The following is a 12,742-nucleotide window of genomic DNA, read 5'->3' as shown; positions in this document are numbered from 1 at the left end:
CAGGCAGGGCATTCCAGTCCCTCACCACCCTCTGGGTAAAGAACCTGCCCCTGACATCCGTCCTATAACTACCCCCCCTTAATTTAAAGCCATGCCCCCTCGTGCTAGATTTCTCCATCCGAGGAAACAGGCTATCACCATCCACCCTATCTAAACCTCTAATCATCTTATATGTTTCTATAAGATCCCCTCTTAGCCGCCTTCTTTCCAGTGAAAACAACCCCAAATCCCTCAGTCTCTCCTCATAGGACCTCCCCTGCATACCAGGCAACATCCTGGTAAACCTCCTCTGCACCCTCTCCAAAGCCTCCACATCCTTCCTGTAATGTGGGGACCAGAACTGCACACAGTACTCCAAGTGCGGCCGCACCAGAGTTGTGTACAGTTGCAACATGACGCTGCGACTCCTAAATTCAATCCCCCTACCAATAAACGCCAAGACACCGTACGCCTTCTTAACAACCTTATCTACTTGATTCCCAACTTTCAGGGATCTATGTACACATACACCTAGATCCCTCTGCTCCTCCACTCTATTCAAAGTCCTCCCGTTAGCCCTATACTCAACACATCTGTTATTCCTACCGAAATGGATTACCTCACACTTCTCCGCATTAAACTCCATCCGCCACCTCGCGGCCCAGCTCTGCAACCTGTCCAAGTCACCCTGCAAACTTCGACACCCTTCCTCACAATCTACCACACCTCCGACTTTGGTGTCATCAGCAAACTTACTAATCCACCCAACTATACCCTCATCCAGATCATTAATAAAGATTACAAACAGCAGTGGCCCCAAAACAGATCCCTGAGGCACACCACTCGTAACCGAACTCCATGATGAATAATTACCATCAACCACCACCCTCTGTCTCCTATCTGCTAACCAATTCCTGATCCAAGTACCTAAATTACCACCAATCCCATACATCTGCATTTTCTGCAGAAGCATACCATGGTGAACCTTATCAAACGCCTTACTAAAATCCATATATACCACATCTACTGCCTTACCCCTATCCACCTCTTTGGTCACCTTCTCAAAGAACTCAATAAGGTTAGTAAGGTTACTTCTGTAGTGGGCAAGGTTTTAGAAAGAATTATTAGGGATAGGATTTATAGTTATTTGGAGAGTAATGAATTGATTAGAGATAGTCAGCATGGTTTTGTAGCGGGAAGGTCGTGCTTGAAGATAAAGCTGCATTCACAATTCAGTGACCCCTATAATTAACTTCTTGTTGATTCTTTCCCAATTGTTTATCTCCCAGGAAACTGATCAATTCCTGGAAGCAAGGTGCTTCACCAGAAATCACCTCTCACAGAAATCTCGGGCCTGATTCTCCCATTGCGACCTGCAACATTTCTGGTGGGTCTGGTTGGGAGATGCGCGACGTCAGCCATTTCGTGGGATTCGTGCATGCGTCAGGAACGCATGCGTGTCTCCCAGAACCACACAACAGTCGTAGCTGGGACTACGCTGGAAACTGACAGGGAGAGAGGCAAGTCATTTAAATCTATTTTTAATTATTTTAAATATATTTTGCAGGTGATTATCAGGCCCAACATAGAACTTGCTGGGCCTGATAGCATCTCTCACCCTGCCAGGAGTACTTCATTTCGCTAGGGTTTACAGTAGCTCCCCACGTTCAGGGAACTAGCGGGATACCCCGCTGGAGTAAAGAGGGGCAATTGGGGCCCCCCAGGAGGTCAGGTGGTGGGGAGTAGTGCCCCCTAGGCATGGGCACCCTGGCAATGCCAGCTTGTGGTCCTGGCACTGCCCAAATGGCAAAGTGCCCATGTTCAGGAGGCACCCTGGCACTGCCCATCGGGCATAGGGCAGTGCCAAGGGGGAAAAGCCTATTGTGGACGGGCCTTGGGGTGATTGGTGGGGGGTAAGGGGTCTCACTGCCACTCTGCATGGCGATCAGTCTGGGCTGGAGGTAAGCCAGTGATTGGGGCGGGCTGGCTGGTGGGGATGGGGAGTGGGTGGTGTTGGTGGTGGTCTGCTGGAGGGGTCTGAATCTGGGGGGGAGGAATCTGCTGGGCTGAGGGAGGTGGAGGGATCATCACTGCTGGGAGGGATGGGCTGGACATCAGTGCTCTCCAGGGCGGGGGGAGGGGAGATTTGGCTCCAGGGCTGGCCCAGGAATTGTCATGGGGACCGCAATTGGGCTGCGGGGGTCTGGAGAGGCAACATTTCTGTGGTCCCACGCTGGCCAGTAATCGAGCTGGCCAGCAAATGGGGAGATTGACAGATCAGGACCACTGCGCATATGCAGAGTTCCAGCACTGTCAGACCCCAGCATGAATAGACCCCACCCCTGGTCTTTAATGAGATTCCAGATTGTGACCTCGGCATTGCACAGAGTGAAGAGATTCCAGACTAAAGTTGCACTGAAAAAACAGTCGTGATCTAGACCAGTTTTCCCACCAATTCAGCACATTTGGGAGAATTCCCCCCTCCCCCCCCCCCCCAAGTTCTTAAAGGGGCTGTCATCCTCTAATAAAATATAACCCCTCACCCGCATCTCCCCAAGCCACATGGATTATAACAATTGTAAGGAAAATTGCTACAGATGTTGAACTGCCTATTGGGAATTGGTCTAACACATATTGAAGTAGATTCAAAGTGTTGCTGAAGGAATCTGCAAGTGACCTAGTGACTATGCACCACGTAGGATCAAACAATATAGGGGAAAATATCAGGGTCTTAGAGCTCATTTACACAAGTGATAGCAAAATGGAATTCATGCAAACAAAGGATTTAGGAGCAGGAGTAGGCCATTCAACCTTTCAAATTTGTTCCACTATTTGATAAGATCGAGGTTGATCTAATTGGGCCTTAACTCCACATTCCTTTCTACCTCCTATAACCCTGACTGCTTTGTCTATCACAATTCTATCCAACCCAGCCTTCAATAAATTCAATGACCCAGTTTTGCTTTCTGGGGAAAGATAATTCCATTGACTAACAACCTTCTGAGAGAAAAACATTCTCCTAATCTCCATCTTAAATTATTCTTCTTTTTAAACTGTGTCACCTAGTTCTGGTATCGCCAACTAGACGAAACAGCAATCCTATCCAGTCCCCTCAAGGTCTGATTTGTTTCTATAAGATCATCTCTCATTTTCAAAAGCCCACTTGGTACAGGCTCAACCTGTTGAACCATTCTTCATCGATAAACCTTTTGTCCCAAATATCAGTCAAGTGAACTTTATCTGAACTGCTTCCAATGCAATTAAATCCTTTTGCAAATAAGGGGCAGAATTTTCCCATCCTGTCAGCCACGGGAATCTTAACAGGCGGGACACAGACCATGCAGAGGTCTGTTGACCTTGTGTGGGACCTTCCGGTCTTGGGACGAGCAAGGCTGGAAAATCCCACCCAAGGAGATCAAACAGTAGTGCAGATGCAGTCTTACAAGGCCCTAACCAGCTGCAGAAAATCATCCTTACTCTTATATCCTGCTCCTCTTGCAATATATGCCAACATTCCACTTGACTTCTTCATTACTTGAGTAGTAACTTTTGATGTTGCACCTTATCAAATCCCTTTTGGAAATCCAAGTACACAACATCAACAGATTCCCCTTTATCTACCTTGCTTGTTGCTTCCTCAAAGAACTCTAATAATTACTTAAACATGACTTCCCTTTCACAGAACCATGTTGACTTTGCCTGATCCCATTAGGATCTTCTAAGTATCTTGCTCCTTGATAATAGATTCTAGCAATTTGCCTATGGCAGATGTTAGGCTAACAGGCCTATAGTTTCCTGCTTTCTATTATTCCTCCCTTCTTGAATAAAGGTGTTACATTTATTATTTTCCAATTCATTGGGAACATTCTGGAAACTAAGGAATTCTGGAAGATTAGAACCAATGTCTTTACTATCTCTGTAACCACTTATTTAAAAGTCCTAGAATATAGGCCATCAGGTCCTAGGGACTTGTCAACATTTAGGTCTAAGAATTTTCCCTATATCTTTTCCTTGGTGATGGTGAATGTTTAAAGTTTCTCCTTCCTTTCACCACTTGATTTTCAAATATCGTCAAGAAGTTTTCCAAGTCTTCTACAATGAAATAATAAATTCTGGATGGTGTGCTAATAATAGCCTGATTGCTCCAGCTTTTTCAAACTTCTGTAAAGAAACTATGTAATGATATTTTTAAAATTGGCTGTCGTATAAAAGCAGTGAAACAACAGCTATCCTCTGAGGTAGATAATTTATGCTGGTTCCTGCTTTGTGATATAATTTGAGTCATACTCCATTGGGCATAGAGTTGGAACTTGGCGAGGAAAGGAACATTTAACTAGACTGCAGTCCCCATTTGTCCTCGCTGGTGTTAAAATGACTCATAAACTGCAGAAATGCTGCCAGTCTCCAGCTCTGGGAGAATCAACTTTTTCCACCATGCTGATTCCTGCCATGCTCTGCTGCATTTGTATAGAACCATTCACAAACTTCAAGATGTCCCAGAGCTCTTCACAGTCAATGAACTACTATTGAAACATGGTCATTGTTGAAGTTTAGGAAGCAAAGAAAGCAATCTGGATACTGCAAACTCCAACAAATAGCAATGAGTCCTTGCAACTCCGATTTCCATTTCAACTAATCCAGGACTTTTACATCCTCAATTGCACAAACAAATGCCATTCAAGATGGCCCCCATCACCGTCTGAGGGCAAGTAAGGAGGGAAAGTAAATATGGCTTTGCCTGTGCCAGAAGTGAATATTAAAAGTAGACAGTAACTCTTCCAGGCAAAATACTGTGGATGCGGAAATCTGAAACAAAAACAGAAAATGCTAGAAAATCTCAACAGGTCTGACGGCATCTGTGGAGAGAGAATAGAGTCAATGTTTTGAGTCAGAATGACTCTCATTGGAACTGCTCTGACGAAGGGTCATCCTGACATAAAACATTGACTCTGTTCCATCTCCACAATAATGTTTTACGCTGATTAGCAATTCCATGACACTCATTCATCAGAGAGCTACTTTTAAAACTTTGCCATCAAACCACCAGAGTAATACATATTCCTCTTATCTCCTTCCAGATGTCTCACAAGATGAACAGCTGGGGGCAGCAGGCAAGTCTTTTATTTCATAATACAAAGTCCCGTACATTAACTTTGAAAGCACACAAAGGGATTTGAACATATTAAGATGAGGTTGATATATAGCCTGATGCAACAACCACGAGTGTACAGGAGGAAGTGAAAGGCACAGAGAGGAGACTAAAGCTGGACAGAAAACTCAGCTTGTTTGACTGATGAGAACAGGGATGCTGATTCCAGGGGATCTACTCTAAAAGGATATTTTGAACATGAAAGCTTGCTGCGCTCTCCCTTCATTAGATGTTAACTGTTGTTGAGGTGTCCACTATCCTCAGCAGTATGAAGGTCTAATCAGAACTAAAAATGCCTTTAGAACAGAAACTCTAGAGCCTGTGAGTAAATGAAAGACAAACAGGGAAAAACAGTACAGAACAGGCCATGTGGACCAACAGTACACACCAGTGTTTATGCTCTCGTCAAGCCTCCTTCCGTTTCTTTCCTTATCTAAATCTACCATCATCACCCTCTACTTCCTCATCACTTCCTCATTGAGAGTTCTTTCTTCCCCTTAAATGCATCCAAAGGATGATGGAGCGGTTAGCAACCTTTCTCTGATCCAGAAGCTCTGGCTTCGACCCGCTCCCCAGGACTTGAAGGTCTCAGAAGATAAATGTGTGGCATGGCTGCACAGGTTGTCCGTCAACCGGTAAGTCATTCTAAAACACCTGCGGCAGGCATTTAGTGGAGATGCCAGCATTGGACTGGGATAAGCACAGTAAGAAGTCTCACAACATCAGGTTAAAGTTTAATAGGTTTATTTGGTAGCATATGCTTTCGGAATGTCACTCCATCTTCAGATGACTGAGGAGTGGTGTTCACAAACAGGGCATACATAGACACAAACTTACAAGATAATGGTTGGAATGCAAGTCTTTACAGGTAATCAAGTCTTGAAGGCACAGACAATGTGAGTGGAGAGAGGGTTAAACACAAGTTAAAAAGGTGTGCATTGTCTCCAGCCAGGACAGTTCGTGAGATTTTGCAATCCCAGGCAAGTCGTGGGGGTTACAGATAGTATGACATGAACCCAAGATCCCGGTTGAGGCTGTCCTCGTGCAGAACTTGGCTATCAGTCTCTGCTTAGCTATTCTGCATTGTTGTATGTTGTGAAGACTGCCTTGGAGAATGCTTACCTGAAGATCAGAGGCTGAATGCCCCTCACTGCTGAAGTGTTCCCCGACAGGAAGAAATTGTCGAGTGGTATTCATTCATCTGTTATCGTAGCGTCTGCATGGTCTCCCCAATGTACCATGCCTCAGGACATCCTTTACTGCAGCACATCAGGTAGACAACTTTGGCTAAGTTGCAAGAGTACTTACCGTGTACCTGGTGGATGGTGTTCTCATGTGAGACGATGGCATCCGTGTCAGTGATTTGGCATGTCTTGCAGAGTTTGCTGTGGCAGGGTTGTGTGGTGTCATGGTCACTGTTCTCCTGAAGGCTGGTAGTTTGCTGCGGACAATGGTCTGTTTGAGGTTGTGCGGTTGTTTGAAGGCGAGAAGTGGGGTGTGAGGATTGTCTTGGAGAGATGTTCATCTTCATCGGTGACATGTTGAAAGCTCCGGAGAAGATGTCATAGCTTCCCCACTTCGGCGAAGTACTGGACAACAAATAGTATTCTGTCCGCCGTGTCCTGTGTTTGTCTTCTGAGGGGGTCAGTGTGGTTTTTTGCTGTGGCACGTCAGAACTGCCAATCGATGAGTCGAACGCCATATCCTACTCTTATGAGGGCATCTTTCAGCATCTGGAGGTGTCTGTTGCAGGTATTTAGAGCAGGGGTGTTCTCTGGTCAGGAATATATGGTAACTGCAGTACAATGGCATACTCCACATTAAAAGATTCCATGCACAAGCTTTTGCTATGGGCTCTATGGCAAGATCCTCTTCATCAAGACCGACTGGTAGAGAGAGAAGGAAAAATGCATTTAGACTATTCACTTCAACCACTTCCTGTGGAAGTGAATTCCACATTACCACCAGTCTTTGGTAAATAATTTCCTATTGCATTTCTTCAGGGGAAGCTGGTTGTCCAGTGGTATTGTCAATGGACTAAGAATCCAGAGACTGAGAGTAATGCTCTGGGGACCCAGGTTCGAATCCCACCATGGCAGATGGTGACATTTGAATTAATCTGGAATTAAAAGTCTAATGATTACCGTGAATTGATTGTTGCAAAAACCTATCTTGTTCATTAATGTTCTTTTAGGAGAGAAAATCTACCATCCTAACCTGGTCTGGCCTACACGTGACTCCAGACCCACAACAAGGTGGTTGACTCTTAAATGCCCTCAGCTCAGTGGTAATTAGGGGTGGGCTATAAATGCTGGCCTACCCAGTGACGCTCACATTCCCTGAATGAATAAACAAAAAGTGGCCATCTTATATTGATGGCCTCTAGTTTGGCTTTTTGCCACGGGGGGGGGTCGTTCTCTCTGTACCTACTCTGTAGGCCTGGGTAAGAAACTCTTTCATAGAGTCAGAGCAGACTTGATGGGCCGAATGATCACCTTCTGTGCTGTGTGGATTCTACCCTATTTTTCAATTCAATCACTCAAGAAATAAAGCCTAGAACTTGTTTTTTCTATCACCTTGCTAAGCTGTGGTTTAGTGATAAACATATAAATATCAATGCTACAATGTTGAAATATCAATACTACAACGCTCTGCTAATTCTGAAGACTTATGTTTTAATGCGGCATGGAATGTAAAATGCTGCAAATATCATAGTTTGCTAAATAATTGTAGGCCATTACCACATTCTCAACTAGTGCAATCAGTGCTAACATTCAAGAAGAGTCTTTGTCATATTGTCTTCAGGTCTTCAACACTGCATGCACAAAAGCAGCATCTGTTTGCAAACTTATGCTCATGCGTTTTTGCAAGCATTGAGGAAACTCTGTTTTTCCTCATGCCTACTTGCAAAATTTGCTGACACAAATTTTGACAGAATTGGATTTAACGTGATACCCTAGCTTCTGCTGTCCCTGGCTAAAATATCTGCCCACAATCCCAATTATACTGGGGCAAATTTAACTATTTGGAGGTGAGACTTCCACCCCTCTCTCGGGATGAAGACCTACCTCAGAGAGCTGTTGGTCAATTGGATGGTTAAAGTTGGGGTGAAGTCCGGGAGGCGGGGGGGGGGTTGTGGGGCGGGAGGGGGAGAAGAATCAAAGCTGTCTCCTCCACCATACTTGGCCAAAATCAGCCTGTGCAACGAAAGCTGCTGGATTTCCTCATTGGTGTAAGCTCCTTCTCCAGCAACGAGATAGGAGCCTTAAAGTAGTGATTAATTGGCCAAAGGCCTGAATACGCACAAGGGAGGGAAGGCTGCTTCATCACTCCCCTGTCCACTATTTAGTGCAGTGGAGGCAACAGTAGGCAAATAGGTGGCAGGCACGGTAGCACTGGATTTCATTTGCTCCCCGCCTCCTTCAAACTTGCCGACAATGGAGCAAATGAGCCCAGAGTCACAAAGTATTGAATTAGTGATTAAAGTAAGCAAGAATGGACCTGGTAAAATACATTCAATAGGGGCTATTTTAACAAAACTTGCAAACCCACAGGACTCTGTGCAAAGTAGATTTATACCCTGACAGGTATTACTGTTCCTTGGAGCCATTAGATGCCCGACAGACCAATTATGTTAAAATTTCTCCATTCTCTCAAGACTTTTATATTTGCCTAATTTTGAATTAAAGACACATAAAATTTTAAAAATTAGAAAACAATTACTGTAACACGATATAGGAGAGACACACAGAGACTATGGTAACTGGTATCTTATAAATAAGGACATTTATTTGTTTACTTGACAATCAGACTGATCCATTCACACTCACAGGCCCATACAGACACAGATGAAAATAGTTAACCAGCATTCATTAGGCGATGGTGAACCAAATAAACAATGAAGTACATCATTTGCCTGAAGATTTCCACTTATTTATGCTGTAGTTTTGCACTTTAATTCAGTTAAAGAATTTGAGAGCTACATGCCAGGAAATAATTTGCTGAATTTATAAGTCATTTTCAGTACTTAGTGGTGGTGGTGATGGATTCAAAATGTGCATTTTTCTTTGCAATAAATACTTTGCAACTGTATTAATCAATCTGTGCAAAATTGTGCTCTTGCATGCATCAAGGAATAATTTTAAAGCCAGATTATTTTATTATGAAATGCATTTTAAAAGTCTATTTGATTTAACTCATTTGTGGTATCTTTGTTCATGTGACCATTTTGCGACTGTACCCAAATGGGAAACTTTACCCTAATCTCTCACAGCTGTTCATTATTGTGTTTGTGATGTTGTGGGATTTAATTTAACTCTGTTGATTAATGTCAAATTTGAATTCATTGGGGTGAATTTTCCCATTCTGCCTGCCACAGGAATCGTAGCAGATGAGGAGAGGAGCATAGAAAAGTCTGTTGACCTCGGGCAGGATTTTCCGGTTTCGGAATGAACGTGACTGGGAAACCCCATCCATTGATTTCCAAGATCTCTGCAAATGATTTTAGATATTTCCATGCCTGAGTCATTGTGTACCTGGATGGGAATCGTGAATAGACAGGAGCAGATTTGATTTTCACTGCAAACCAAGTCATTCAACAAAACCTTCGCTACAACTCAGGAAAAGTGCAAGGTGTTTAGAGAAGCCAATACACAAACTGTAAAGCTAAACAGCAATGGAGTTACACAATATGAAAATAAAGACCTCACTTTTGAATTGCTTTAGATGTCAGAAAGCCAAATAGTTGATGCATTTACAAAAGGAGTGGACCCTTATTCAGAGTGAAGATTACCTTTAATCCTCCCACACTTGCTTTCTCCATACTGTTTCTGTATTTTTTTTTATTCATTCATTTATTCATCACTGGCTGGTCAGCATTTATTGCCCGAGGGCATCTGAGAGTAAAGCACATAATTGTGGCTCTGGAGTCACCATACAGTCCAGACCAGGTAAGGACAGCAGATTTCCTTCCCTAAAGTACATTAGTGAATTAACATTAGAATTAACATTAGGAGCATCTGATGCTGATGTAACTATGTCACAAGGCTATGAGGCTGTAATCTGGCGGGGAGCATAAGTACATCTGTGAATTGTTATATGGATCTGTAAATAAACAAGAATAAACAAATAACAGTCTATGGCAACATTCTTACAGTAACAGGCAAACCTTAAACAAATTGAGTCATTTAACAACGCCTTCGCTACAATTCAGGAAAAGTACAAGATGTTCAGAGAAGCCAATAAACATACACTAAAGCAAAACTACTGAGGTAGCGATATGGAAATGGAACCTCACTTCTGAATTGCTTTGGACAAACCTTATCGTACCTATTCAAGATTCCCATTCGGGTACGCCCCAACCCAAGATGAAACAAGGTGGCAGTAGGTGGTTGGATCTCAAGTACCTCCATTGTTCATGACCATAATGTTTACATAGACATTAAGCCTGACTGACAACTCTGGTTTCTTCAAAGGGAATAAGTGATTGCCAAAAGAGGAAGTTAAAATACTTATTCTCTTTAAACAGAAGGTAATTGGACCAGTGAATGGGCCATCAAACCCTGTAATTGTGTTACAATTAGTGGATTTGCATTATCATTGAGTGCTGCCCGTTATTGGAAGGAGCCTGACCAGGTTGGGGCAGGTGAATCCCAGTTGCCTTGACATTTGTTGGGACTCCCAGGTTTTGGCTGACGCCCCATTTAGTGGGCATTGGAATTCTCGTAGACTGTCTGATAAGGCTAGAGAATCTTGTTCCAAAATATTAACTAATTTATTACCCATTTAGATATTATTGTTTTAATAGGTTAACATTTGGAATTGCTACTGCATCCTAGACAGTCCAAAGAGTATTGGGCTGGATTGTACGGCCTCGCACGCCCCGCAACTGTAAAGTCCCACCTGAGGGCAATGGATCTTTTCACGCTCTGCACTTCGCCCGGTTTCCGGGACAGGCGGGGTGGTAACATTCCGGCCAATGTCTCAGACTGGAAAGCATGGAAGGACTAATATGTTACATGGACGACATTCACATACACAGTAAATTGAGGGAAGGAAAATACCATTGCATGAGAGCAGTCTCAATGCCCTAGAAAGAGCAGGTTTGACATTAAACAATCAAAGTAAATTTTGCAAGCTATATGATAACATTCTTAGGCTGCATTGTGCAAGCTTCAGCAATTCAATTATGGTGATCCATAGAAAACCAAGATCATTAGTGAGTCCCCCTGGGCTCGAACCATCACAGAATTACAAAGATTTCTTGGCTTGGTCAACCAAGTTGGCAAGTGCCTGCAAAACATGGTGAAAATCAGTAAGTCTTTTTGACAGCTTTCAGGAAGGCCAACAATGGTCTGAAATGTGGGCCAGCAAAATCCTTCTGACAAGATAAAAAAAATCCCTTAATATCACCAGAAATTCTAGAGTTGCCAACAATTGTAGCAGCGAACACACCAGGCGCTATTTTACCAGCTGTTCATGCCACGGTCCCCGTTGCAGCGAGGTTAGAGAACGTGGTGGCCAGCCAAATTGTCATTCACTGAAGCGGGAAGGGAAAATCCACTTTTCATGTTTTACAGAGGCAACTGGCCAATTAAATCACCAGCTGCCACAGCGAAATGGCATTTTGGCAGCCTTGGAGTATGAAACTCAAAGCATCCAGATCTGAACTTCGTGCAATCATTTGAACTGTTTGGGTACCCCTTTGAAAAGGTCAGATACCTCTTTGGGTCTGGTCCAGGCACTCATTTGGAGGAGGCAACGTGCCCTTTTAAAGGAGGCAATTCCTTTGGAACTGTTAGAAGTGAGCATAAACATGTATAAGAAATGTATAAGCTCACCAATTTCAAGCTAACTGGAGCTGTCAACAGACATGTCAAAATCAACTGTCAAGAGGGCCTGTCAGATGGAGCTGTCAAAAGTGTTAAGATGACCTGTCAAAAACACCTGTTTAAGGGAGCTGTCAAACCATTTAAATGTCCTGCCCTGTAAATCTTTGAAAATAGTTTGCAAAAAAAGGCTGCCAGCTAATTCATTCTGTCAACTGGTAACAGCCTTAGCGCCTTCAGTACTGATTTAATGCTACATGGCTGATTTCATAAACATCCATTATCCCTGCAGGCGTCCTGTTATCTGACAGTTTGATTGACAGATATAAGTGGTTACAGACTCTTTGACGTGGAACAATGAATTTCAATGCTTTTTGACATATGGGATTATGCACCTGAATGAAGTTTGAAGTATTTGTGGTTACAAGGCTTATTTAGTTGAAGGAATGTAAATTTAATTAATGGGTTTTTAATGAAGGAGAGTGATTTTTCAACAAAGTCTGCAATTGAAATGTAGAACTTTATTTTTTCTCACCTCTGAGTCAGCCCATGGAGGATGTGAAGTAAATAAAAGCTTTGACAAAGGGTCATCTGGACTTGAAACGTCAGCTCTTTTCTCTCCTTATCAGACCTGCCAGAGCTGCTGAGATTTTCCAGCATTTTCTCCTTTGGTGGATATGAAGTGAGTTGGTGTAATAGGTATAAGGGCAAAGGATGATAGGTGGTGGCATGGGTTGGCAGTAATTTGGCATAGAAACAATAATGGCCATGAAAGATAGTTGGAGGG

The 12,742-nt window shown here is 43.2% G+C and overlaps 1 protein-coding gene across 1 annotated transcript in view; it reads right to left on the bottom strand.

Annotated features, from left to right (window-relative positions):
- Window positions 1–12,742, bottom strand: part of LOC145350950 (follicle-stimulating hormone receptor-like) — a 189,354-nt gene that overhangs the window by 52,235 nt on the left and 124,377 nt on the right. The gene's annotated exons all lie outside the window — the stretch shown is intronic.

Source organism: Carcharhinus amblyrhynchos, chromosome 12 (genome assembly GCF_965287045.1).
Source record: "Carcharhinus amblyrhynchos chromosome 12, sCarAmb.v2.hapA, whole genome shotgun sequence".
Lineage (NCBI taxonomy): Eukaryota > Metazoa > Chordata > Chondrichthyes > Carcharhiniformes > Carcharhinidae > Carcharhinus > Carcharhinus amblyrhynchos.
Note: the sequence above shows the minus strand (reverse complement) of the source record. Positions and strands in the feature narration are given on the sequence as shown.